This window comes from Leuresthes tenuis, unplaced genomic scaffold, assembly GCF_036924035.1.
Source record: "Leuresthes tenuis unplaced genomic scaffold, fLeuTen1.0.hap1 SCAF_21, whole genome shotgun sequence".
In the NCBI taxonomy this organism is placed as follows: domain Eukaryota; kingdom Metazoa; phylum Chordata; class Actinopteri; order Atheriniformes; family Atherinopsidae; genus Leuresthes; species Leuresthes tenuis.
In genome coordinates, this window is record NW_027325375.1 from 2183562 (window position 1) to 2196008 (window position 12447).

General features: G+C 42.7%; 1 protein-coding gene across 1 annotated transcript in view; it reads right to left on the reverse strand.

The window, feature by feature from the left end:
• Window positions 1-12447, reverse strand: part of LOC140280018 (protein NLRC3-like) — a 29066-nt gene that overhangs the window by 4857 nt on the left and 11762 nt on the right. The window lies entirely within an intron of this gene.

Consider the following 12447-nt stretch of genomic DNA (forward strand, 5'->3'; position numbering starts at 1 on the left):
AAGAATGAGCTCACATTGTGTCTGTCCACACAGAGAAAAACACAAGGTAAAGGTCCATGAAGGGATGTGTGGATGTGAACAGTGAACGCAGCCATAAAGCAGCTGATTAACTACATCAGCAGCATCTGTGTTCCAGAAGATAAGAGCTCATTGTGTCTCTAACAGTGGGAGGAAGCTGATGTCAGATGAAGCAGTTTGAGGAGGAAGGGACACAGATCTGTGTGAACAGACAGAAGATTTGTGTGTTTGTGAGGAGTCGAGCTGACGTGTTGGTTGGATTGTAGCTGCAGTTTCTGAAATACAACAAGAGCTTCAATCTTGAATCAGTTAATTGGTTTCCAGATTTATTGAACAGAAACGAGTCCAAAGAAATGATTTTCAGAGTCTTCACTGACCAACTTCTTTGTATTTAGAAAACAGAAGCAAATGTAGAATCTGATGCAGCAACACTCAGTTGTTCTGGAGTCAAAGAAAGACAGAAAGTTTATATAATCTACAGTAACAGCGTTCTGGAAGCTTCTCCAAGCAGCAGGTTACCTGCTGACAGGTGAGGGTGTCAGGATTGGGTATAAAAGCAGCTTCCACCAAAGGTTCAGTCTCTCCAACAAGGATGGGTCGTGGCTCACCACTTTGTGCCAAACTCCATCAGAGAATCATCATCAGTTCAGGAAATATTTCTCAGAGTCAGATTGTAAAGAACTTTGGTCTTTCAGCATCTACAGAGCAGAATATTGTGAACAGATTCAGGGAGTCTGGAGAAATCTCAGTGTGGAAAGGCCAAGGACAGAAAGCACTGTTGGATGAGCTCGGAGCCCTCAGGCAGAACTGCATGAGAAACTGTCAGGCCACCATGATCAATGCAGCCACATGGGCTCAGAGTTTATTGGTATTATTATTGTCATGTTTTTGGGTTTCAAACTTTCTTCTTTGTGAAAACCTTTGTTCAGACATTTTACCATCCATCCATCCATCATCTACAGCTTATCCGGGGGTCAGGTCGCGGGGGCAGCAGGTTTAACAGAGAAACCCAGACGTCTCTGTCCCCGGCCACTTCCTCCAACTCTTCCGGGGGGACCCCGAGGCGTTCCCAGGCCAGTCGAGAGACATAGTCTCTCCAACGTGTCCTGGGTCTTCCCCGGGGTCTCCTCCCAGTGGGACGTGCCCAGAACACCTCACCAGGGAGGCGTCCAGGGGGCATCCTAACCAGATGCCACCTCATCTGACTCCTCTCAATGCGGAGGAGCAGAGGTTCTACTCCGAGCCCCTCCCGGATGACTATCTCTAAGGGAGAGCCCAGACACCCTGCGGAGTAAACCCATTTCGGCCGCTTGTATTCACGATCTTGTTCTTTCGGTCACTACCCACAACTCGTGACATTAGGTGAGGATGGGAACGTAGATTGACCAGTAAATAGAGAGCTTCGCCTTCTGGCTCAGCTCCTTCTTCACAATGACGGGTCGGTGCAGAGCAACACTGCAGACGCTGCACATATCCACCCGTCAATCTCACGTTCCATTCGTCCCTCACTGTGAATGAGACCCCGAGATACTTGAACTCCTCCACTTGGGGAAGGATCTCATTCCCGACCTGGAGAGAGCATTCCACCCTTTTCCGGCTGAGAACCATAGTCTCGGACTTGAAGGTGCTGAATCTCATGCCAGCCTCTTCACACTTGGCTGCAAACCGCTCCAGTGAGAGCTGAAGATCATGGCCCGACGACGCTAACAAAACTACATCATCCGCAAAAAGCAGAGACGCGATTCTGAGGTCGCCAAATCGGACACCCTCGACGCCCTGGCTGTGCCTAGAAATTCTGTCCATAAAAGTTAAGAACAGAAACGGTGACAAAGGGCAGTACTGGTGGAGTCCAACCCTCACCGGAAGCGTATCCGACTTACTGCCGGTCTTGCGGACCAAACTCTGACACCAGTCATACAGAGACCGAACGGACCCTATCAAGGGGTCCGGCACTCCATATTCCCCCCACAGGACTCCCCGAGGGACACGGTCGAACGCTTTCTCCAAGTCCACAAAACACATCGAACTCCCATGCACCCTCCAGGATCCTGCTGAGGGTATAGAACTGGTCCACTGCTCCACGGCCAGGATGAAAACCTCACTGCATCTCCTGAATCTGAGATTCGACTATCCGACGGATCCTCCTCTCCAGTACCCCCGAATAGACCTTACCAGGGAGGCTGAGGAGTGTGATACCCCTATAGTTGGAACACACCCTCCGGTCCCCCTTTTTAAAGAGGGGGACCACCACCCGATCTGCCAGTCCAGAGGCACTGTCCCCGATGTCCACGCGATGCTGCAGAGGCATGTCAGCCAAGACAGCCCTACAACATCCAGAGCCCTGAGAAACTCAGGACGGACCTCATCCACCCCTGGGGCCCTGCCGCCGAGGAGCTTTTTGATTCCCTTGGAGGAGGCAGAGTTGGAGAGCTCGGAGACGGGGCCTCCCATTTCCTGGGCTGAGGTTGTCGAGGTGGTCAAAAAGCAATTGATCCATGTGACTTTGTTCATGTTAGACTGTTTGTAAAGCAGCTGACATTGTTCAGAACATTTATTTTAGAAACAGCTCCTATATAATAAATATCATTATTAATATTTTACTCACTGAAAAAGACTTATTTTAACATCCATTCTTTCCACTCTGACAGTTTCACATGTGAACATGAAATGATGTGAATAAGAGCTCACATTAAACCCAAGTTGGAATAAGAACTGTTCAGACTGACTCTGCTACATTTTACAGTGTTACACCATTTACACTCAGCTCACCTCAGAGACTGTGAACATTGGACTGATTTAAAGTCAATAAAACGACCCATTGACGCGTCGCTCTTCATGGACACACAGCTGGGTTCAGGTTCAGGTTCAGGTCTCTGAAAGCTGCTGATAGGGAAAAAAACACTTGTTTATTTTAATTTAAATAAATCAAGCAGACACCCTTTCCACTTTTAAGATTAGGCTTAAAACTTTCCTTTTTGATAAAGCTTATAGTTAGGGATGGCTCAGGTAATCCTGAAACATCCCATGGTTAAGCTGCCATAGGCCCAGACTGCTGGGGGACCTCATCTGTCACACCTTTCCTCACTTTGCTCTCTTTTTCCCCCTGTTTAATTTCTCAAATGATTTTATGTCCATGTGACATTATTGTGGTTATTAACTTGTGTTTCCCTGTTCCAACAGGTATCCTTTGAATGGTGTTATGTTGTTTTTCCCCCCTCTTTTCCCTCTTTTCTGTCTTCTCAAACCCCAGCTGGTCCAGGCGGATGGGTCAGACCCTTCCTGGTTCTGGTTCTGCCAGAGGTTTCTTCCTGTTAAAGGGAGTCGTTCCTTTCCACAGTCCCTCAGGTTCAGGACGGGAGATTGGACTGAAGACAACAATCTATTGGTTTCCTTAGCTAGGATATTATTTTTTTAATTGGCTTTATATGAATTAATTGGATTATGATTACAATGAATTTAATTCCAATTGGCTTGAATTGGACTATATTATTTAAGTACCTTGAGATGACAATTGTTGTAATCTGGCACTATATAAATACAATTGAATCTAATTGAATTGAACTGAAAACTTCCCTTTGTTTTAATAAAGAGCAGAAAGACTAAAGTAAACATCACTTTACACACATGATGCAGCTGATTAATCTCATCAGAGAAATCAAGAACTGATCCAAGTCTGAAATAATTCATCTGAAAACTGGTTATTGTCAGAAGTGGTGGTGGAGCGGGAGGTTGAGGACCTAAAAGTTACCAGGAAGGAGGCGAGGGCTGGCAAAAAGGTTGACTGAAACAACTCAATTTAAAGTGCTGCCAAGGCAGGAGCTAAAAACTGCAAATAAACTAAAAGAGAACCAAAGAGGGACGAAGCGGCTGATCACAAGAAAAATACAGAGGAAGGAATTACACAGGTGAGCAGAAACAACCTGCATACAAGGACCTGGCACTGACTGATAAAACCTGAAGAATATACACTGACACTGGGGAGGACTGCAGGTTCCTGGTGTTCACCTCAACGATGAACTGGACCGGACCACCACCACTGATGCAGGTCAGCTCTGTCAGCAACAGACTGCTGCTTCCAAAGAGCAGCAGTGAACGCTGCCGCAGATCTTTCAGCCCATCAGGATCCTCAACAACCAACTATTTCTCTCTGTGCTGTACAAAATGTGCAATCTGTGCATTATTAGGACCAAAAGGTGTGAAATATGTTCAGTTTATTCCCTTATTTTCTTTTATAATATAGCCCATACTGAATATTTTACTCTTTTTTTAGATCATCTTCCAAATATGTGATTTTATTTTATGTTGCTCTTTTGTCTTGTCTTGTGTTTTTTCAGATATATTATTATAATAACTTGATGGGTGAACTTTCTGTTGGTCACCTGCTGTCTTGTTTCCTGCTGCTGTGAAAAAGAAAAGTCCCCGCTGTGGGATGAATAAAGTTCAGTTTATCTTTTACACTCTTCTTCTTCTCCTTTCAGCCTCTCCCTTCATCAGGGGTCACCACAGCGAGTCCATCTTTTCCACCTCACCCTGTCCTCTGCATCTTCTGCTCTCACACCAACTACCTTCATATCCACGCTGACCACATCCATATGTCTCCTCTCTGGTCTCCCTCTCCTCCTGCTGCCTGGCAGCTCCATCTCCAGCATCCTCCCACCAATACATCCACTGTCCCTCCTCTGTCCAAACCATCTCAGTCTGCCCTCTCTGACTTTGTCTCCTACATTTCCAACCTGTGCCGTCCCTCCGATGCTCTCATTCCTAATCCTGTCCATCCTGGTCCCTCCCAAAGAGAAGCTCAACATCTCAGCTCTGCCACCTCCAGCTCTGCTTCCCGTCTCTCAGTCAGTGCCTCTGTCTGCAAACCCTACAGCAAGGCTGCTCTCACTACTCTCTTCTGCACCTTTCTATTCACCTTTGCTGCGACCCTTTTGTCACTCATCACTCCTGACTCTTTTATCCATCCTTCTTCACCTCTTTTCCACACTTCCTTGGACAGCTGCTCCCACGTACCTGAACTCCTGCACCTTTGTGATCACTGCTCCCTGCAGCCTGACTGTTCTACCTGCCTCCCTCTCATTTACTCACATGTATTCGTTCTTACTACAGTCGGCTTTCATTCCTCTTCCTCTGAACAATCTCCTGCACTTCTATTCTTTCCACTCTGACAGTTTCACATGTGAACATGAAATGATGTGAATAAGAGCTCACATTAAACACAAGTTGGAATAAGAACTGTTCAGACTGACTCTGGTACATTTTACAGTGTTACACCATTTACACTCAGCTCACCTCAGAGACTGTGAACGTTGGTCTGATTTAAAGTCAATAACACGACCTGTTGACCTGTCGCTCTTCATGGACACACAGCTGGGTTCAGGGTCAGGTTCATGTTGAAGTGTGCGTCTCCGATTGATCCGACTGAATAACTGTGACGGACTAATCCGATCTGATTTTAACCTTGATTGTAAAAAAAATAAACGTTTGGTTTAAATTTACATGGTCAGTAAAATTCTGGATTAAAAAGTAAAAATATGAAAATTTAGATATTTAATTGAGATTAAATAAAATCTGAAAACTGAAAACACTTTGTTTTAATTTTATTTTAATCTATATTACAGATTTTATGCACCATATTTACATTACATGTTATGTACAGCTGGACATGATGAATATTAATAAATTAAGCAGATATCAACTATTTTATCTGAGAGCTATTCATCATCTTAACTGTTAGTCAGCTTGGTTTGAACACTGAAGACTTACTTTCTGTCAGATGGATCCATGCTGCTGAATTCCCATCAGCTCACACACACTTTCTACCTTCATCTGCAGAGGAAACACAGATCATTCATCTGCACATCAACTCAAATCCTCTTTTCCATCATCTGTGCTGTAAACAGATCAGCTGCTCCTCCACTGATTGGCTCTGATTCTCTGTTTCATGTCAGTGTCAGCTGAATGCAGTCAGACAGGAGTGTTGAGGCAGAGGAAGCTGCCATCAGCTGCTCTTCCACTACCTGTCCACTAGATGGAGGCATGGAGCTACAGCCCAGCACACCTCATGATGAAGGATTCTTAGGAAGAGCTTCTTTCCTGAGGCTGTGACCCTGCTGAATTCTGCACCATCACTTTAACTTCTACCATCGTACCGTCACTTTACTGCATCCTTGCACCTTCTGCACTGCTTATGTGTCTGACTATATTCTATATATTACTATACTGTCTATATTTCATCATCATCTCTACATTCCTTTAAGATAATAATCACCAAACCTGTTAGAAAATGGTACGATCCACCTCAGGGGTGTTTGAGATTTTACGGCTATTTTTCTGGTCATGAATGTGATAAATATATTTAACTTAAATAAAATAAAAACATGAAGCAGTTTGTTTATTTGTGAAGAAAACAAACAGAAACATCAGCTGATCATCATTTTGACTGAATCCAGTTAATTAATAATCTGATCATCATGTAGATTTGTCTTCAAACACAAAGTGATCAAAGTTTGTTCTGAAATAAGAAGCGAACATGTTCTCCAACATTACAGAGCAGAAACAAACAGGAAACTCACAGATTGTTCAGAGCTGCAGAAGAAGAAGACTCTCCACTCGACAGACTGAGACACAGGTGAGCTGCTTCCTGGAACCAGTCAGAGCAGAGTCCACCTGTGATGGAGGCGGGACAGATAGAACCTGTCTGACCAGTGGAGTTCATGTTAAAACACGCCTCCAAGTTCCTGAACAACAAACTCTGATCTGAAAACATTTATTCAGCCGTTCTCTCTGAATGTTCTCTGAGATTCTCCAGAATCGCCATCAGAAACATTAAAACCAGGCTTTGAACTGGGATCTGTTCTGTGCAGCAGCTCTGTAGTTTTAGTGCTGCTACAGATGCACCAGATGTGTGCACAAGGCAATGATGTAATGCTGAGAGCTTTCAGCTAATCTGCTTTATAGGTTAGTTTGAGCTGGAATTCAGCAGCTAGTTTAATTTAACCAGAAATAGAGGAAAGTTACAGAATAACTGTAAATAGAGGAAATATTGTTGATCCAGGTAGACTAAAAACATCTGTCATCATGTGACAAACTGTGAACACATCAAGGTGACATCTCTCTGGTCTGCAGACCAATCAGAGCCATCCTGGATCCAGCTGTCTGTGTTTAAAACTGATGCTAATAAAATGTTCAAGTCCTCTCTCCTGTGTATCTGCATCAGCTCCAACAGCGGTGCTGTAATGCTGATGATGGGATGAGACACGAATACCACAGTTTTTCAGATTTACAGTAAACTGGAGCTGATTTATCTCCTACAAACTGGATCAGATCTTTCCAGGACTTTTCAGTTTCCTTTTCTTTGTTCAGATATTTCCCCTGCAGCTCTGAACCTTCAACATTTAAAGGGAAACATCCTGTATGTTCATTAGAAAATAAGAGTAAAGAGATGAAGAAACTAACAGAGTCAAGTTTGGTTTCAGTGTGAGAAAAAAAGGCCAAAAAGAAAGCAGGCTGATTCATTTTCATTAGTTAATGTTACAGCTGGAGTTGATCTGATCAACACACATCACATCATTACATGATGTAATGCTGAGAGCTTTCAGCTAATCTGCCTTATAGGTTAGTTTGAGCTGGAATTCAGCAGCTAGTTTCATTTAACAGTAAATAGAGGAAACATTGTTTATCCAACTATGAGATCTTTCAGACAGCCACACCTTCGTCTCTTCAGCGTGAAAATATGTCGTCGGACCGGTCAGACTCGGTTAAAGTCAGATGCTGACGTCTGAAGACATTAACCCTTCTCATGATGCTCAGAGGGAACAAACAAACACTCTGTTACTGTTTCCATTTCACTGTTTGGCTGTTGAAGCTCTGATGAACAAAGTGGACTCTTCATTGATCTGGATTTATCTCCCTCTGGTGGTGAAAAGATGAACCTCATGATGTCAGTTACATGAACAGATTAAATTATGTGTTTTTAAACACTTAAATACTTCAGTGTAGGTATTAAAGTTGTAATAATGACTGTTGATAACCACATGAAACCATGAACTGAACATATACTATCTAATCAGGTTTAGAGTCGTTGAACAGAAAGAGCTCAACTCAAAGCAATGAATTATTCTAACTGGGATTAACAGCAAACTTCAGTTTTAATGGTGTTGGATCTCACTGCTGCCTCTGACACAGCTGATCATCCATTCTTTCATGGTGAAGATGGCGCCTTAAGACTGGCAGCCTGTTGCAGCAGAGTTTCTGTTACTTCTTGGTGTTCTTCATGCACTTTAGTGTCTTTTTAATTGTCTTTAAATGTCTTCCGGTGATTCCAGAGGGCATCAGACGCCGTGGATGCAGAGCTGGAGCAAAAGTTGAAGGAGATTTAAATCCTGAGTTCCCTCAGCCATCATGGGAAATGTGAGGTCTTTGTCAGTTAAGATGGACGAGTTGTGGGCACTGATAGAGACTCTGAGGGAGGACCGTGAGCGCTTTCCAAAGACATGGCTGCAGGTGGACCTCACAGACCCTGTTTCACCAAACCGGCTTCAGGACGGTGCAAGCAGACGTTTGGAGGAGCGGTGAGTGGAAAGGTGGAGGGATTGCTGTGTTCATGAATGAAAGATGGTGTAATCCCAAGCATGTTAAGGTTAAGGAACATCTTTAGGCAGGAGTTTGCGTCCGTCCTGTTTGCAGAGAGAGTTCTTCTCTGCTGTACTTGTTGGTGTTCATGATCCACCATCAGCTGACGGAGCAGTAACATCGCTCAGCTGCAGTCTGGACACCCGGAGGCCATCAGTTATTACTGGAGATTTCAACCACGACAGTTTGGACTCTACTCTTCCCACTTTTCATCAGCTTGTTAACTGCACCACAAGAGAAAATACAACACTGGACCTTCTGTGTGCAAATGTTAAAGCTGCATACAGAGCCACAGTCCTACCTCCACTCAGCCACTCTGATCAGAATATGGATTGAGGCTGGAAAAATCATGGGCCAGAACTGGGAGATGTTTGAGTTGGTGAGGGACAGGAGATCACATCCATCTCATCCTCTCCATGAAACTCTACAGACACAGCGGAGGTCACTCTCCAACAGACTGATTCAGTTCTGCTTCTACAATGAACGTTTCAGGGAAACATTCCTAACATTCACCATCTCTCTGTTCAACAGCTCACCTCTGCAACAGGTGAACTCACCACTGCAGTCCACATCTGTTTATATTGTTAATACACTGTTAATAACTTTGTCAGTTTTATTGCACTGCCATATTTATACAACTTTTAAATCTTCAGACACTCTGTAGATAAAGTTCTATATTTTCAATATATTTTTTAAGCTGTTCTGTCATTATTTATTCTTATTGGTTATTCTAACATAATGTTTTGTATAAACCACTTTAGCTGTTGCATTGTGACTCCCTGCTGCTTGCTGCCGTCATTGTCATCATGTGGACTGTAACAGAGAAACTACGATCATCGCTGCCCTCCAGTGGTCACAGTCAGTAACTACAACTCCTCACATACAGTAATACTGATGTTCTCACCAACATTACTCCGCTTACTGCGTCAAACAACATGTTGCAGTGCACAAGTTTACTAAAGCTGTCCAATAATCAATAAGAATAACAATTAATAATCAAATCACAATCCAACAGTTTTTCCTGATAAAGCAAACGAATGTTAACAGCATCAGAACAACAAATCTTTCCTTCTTTCAGTGGATTCTTCCTTCCTTTCACTTATCCTCTCTCCATCCTTCCTTCCATCCTTTCCCTTCCTTTAATCCTTCTTCACTCATTGCAGATGTTTGAGTTATTTATAATTCAGCTATTTCAAGCAAACAGAAAATATCAGGAAGAAAACAACAGTCATGGTTAGCCTCATGTCACTTTGTGTTATTCAGTCATTTGACTCTCCTCAGCCAGTTGCTGCTCTTCATCATCATCATCATCATCATCATCATCAGTGGGGGGTCGAGTTTGCCAAAAGAAACCCAGCTGCACACACACACAGAAACACATACAGACAGTATGAGGTGAAATGTTCAAGCTGAAAAATGAGGAAACATTAAATGATACAAAATTTGAATGGAGTTTGGTTTGAGCCGCTGACACTTGAACTAAACTCTATTTAAAAGCTAAAGATGCTTCAGCTTCTTCTCTCATTTGATCCCAAATCTGGGCTCTGAATTCTCCCTGTAAACTTACTTCATGGCATTCATCACATCTGCTTATTATTCTAACATAATGTTTTGTATAAACTACTTTAACTGTTGCATTGTGACTCCCTGCTGCTTGCTGCCGTCATTGTCATCATGTGGACTGTAACAGAGAAACTACGATCATCGCTGCCCTCCAGTGGTCACGGTCAGTAACTACAACTCCTCACATACAGTAATACTGATGTTCTCACCAACATTACTCCTCTTACTGCAGGATTTTGGCTCTTTCATCAGTCTGATAATGAGAGAGTCAGCAGAGAGATAACTGACTGATATGAATTGATTAAAGGTTCTTCAGCTTCTTTATTTTCTCGGTTAAATTCACTCTTTTTAATGTAAAAAAGCTCTTTCCAACAGCACTTTGATTTTAGATGCTTTTATCATTTATATTCAGTCTGATTTTATATTTTTAAATGAGATGTGGCTGAAATCTGAAGATAATTCTCAGCTTTCTGAACTATACCCTCCAAGTTGTGACAGTTTGAACCAGCCAACATTATGTGGCAGAGTGGATTTTTACATGTTTTTAACTCTCTGTGACTTCTACAGAAATATTGTAACTTGTGACATTCACACAGCATGATGGGAATCTCAACCCTCCAACATTAAAAGTTATAAATGTAGATTTGTCAGCCCGTCACCACGATGAGAACAGCCGCATTCATTCAGCGCATTCTTGGCTGGAAACTTCTTCCAGCGTGTTATTGGACACCGCTTCTTCACAGTATTCGTGGAATCGCGTCAGGACACGCGCGCATTAAAACATTGTTAAAAGATAAAGAAAAGAATGAAACGGATTTTGGTGGTGAATAGTTTCGGCTACAGTTGTTTAGTTCTCTGTGCGGATGTTTTCAGCTCTTTGAAATGAATCATAGCGCCCTACGTTGGCTGCAGACAAATCGAAGCAGGTATTGTGCTACAAATAGTATAAAAGCATCATTTGATGACTTGTTCAGCGCTCACTGGCAAGATGGGAAATAATCAAAATGGTCAAACTAATATATCTAAACCATTAATGTCTTGATACATAACAAGTTTCTACAGTGCGAAGTCGGCGACGAATCTAAGTTATTTTGCCGGTAGCGATCTTGGATCTGCCACCTTTCATGCCTTAATCTCGCAGACTCACGCGAGATTTCATGTGTTAGGACTTTGTTAGGAATTGTTAGGACCTTGTTAGGAATTGTTAGGACTTTGTTAGGAATTGTTAGGACTTTGTTAGGACCAAAATGGGGCTAAAGGGACAAGAGGTGATGGGATGGACAGTTTGACCTGACTGCATCTGTTTTATGTTGGATTTATTCATCAGGAAACAACACAGACTGTGAACCGTCTGACATACAGACTGTGTGAAGTTAAATAATTCCTATTTTCCTAACATTTGAAGCTGTGACAGTTTTATGGAAAGTCTTTGTTGTGTGTTTCTGGAAGGTGGTTGAAAGTAAAGCCAACATGAAAAAACATCACACATTCCTTCTGCATTTTGTCTGTTTTGTTCAATAAATAATGACACAGAATATTAAAAGTGTTGCTGATGTGAGGTAGATTTACCTCATTTTAAGAGCTGGCGAGAACCAGATAATTTCATCAAAACCCTAAATAAGATGGGGAAGCTGAAATGCTGGCAATGAGGTCAAATTAGATGTATATATAAAAAAAATAATGTTGTTATTTGAGTCTGTGAGGAGCAAAGATGTTCAGAGGATCTCCAGTTTGTCCACAAATGTGTTTAAAACAATGTTCCTCAGAGAAAGACTGGAAGGGATCTGCATATTTCTCCCTCTACAGAGCAGAATATCATTAAAGCATTCAAGGAATCTGGAGGAGTTTCAGTGCATCAAGAACCGTCATTCATCAGCAGCTGATAGAAGCACATGGACAAGGGATTACTGTGGAAACCTTTGTCAAGCACTACAATACAGAGTTCCATTCACAAGCTTTACTGTGCAGAAAAGAAGCCTGATGTTAACCTCGTCCACTTCTCTGGGCTCGGAGGCATCTGGTTTCACACGGTGGAAACGTGTACTGTGGTCAGACCCATCAGTATTCCAGATCTTTGTTGGAAGAAATGGAGCAAAGAGCAAAAGCAGCATCCAGCCTGCTGTCAGCAACCAGTCCCTGCAGCCAGGCAAAGCAGCTCAGTGTGTGTGTGACTGACATTAAATGCATAAAACACCCAATAATATAAATTTATTAGCAGTTCACAAAGTGATT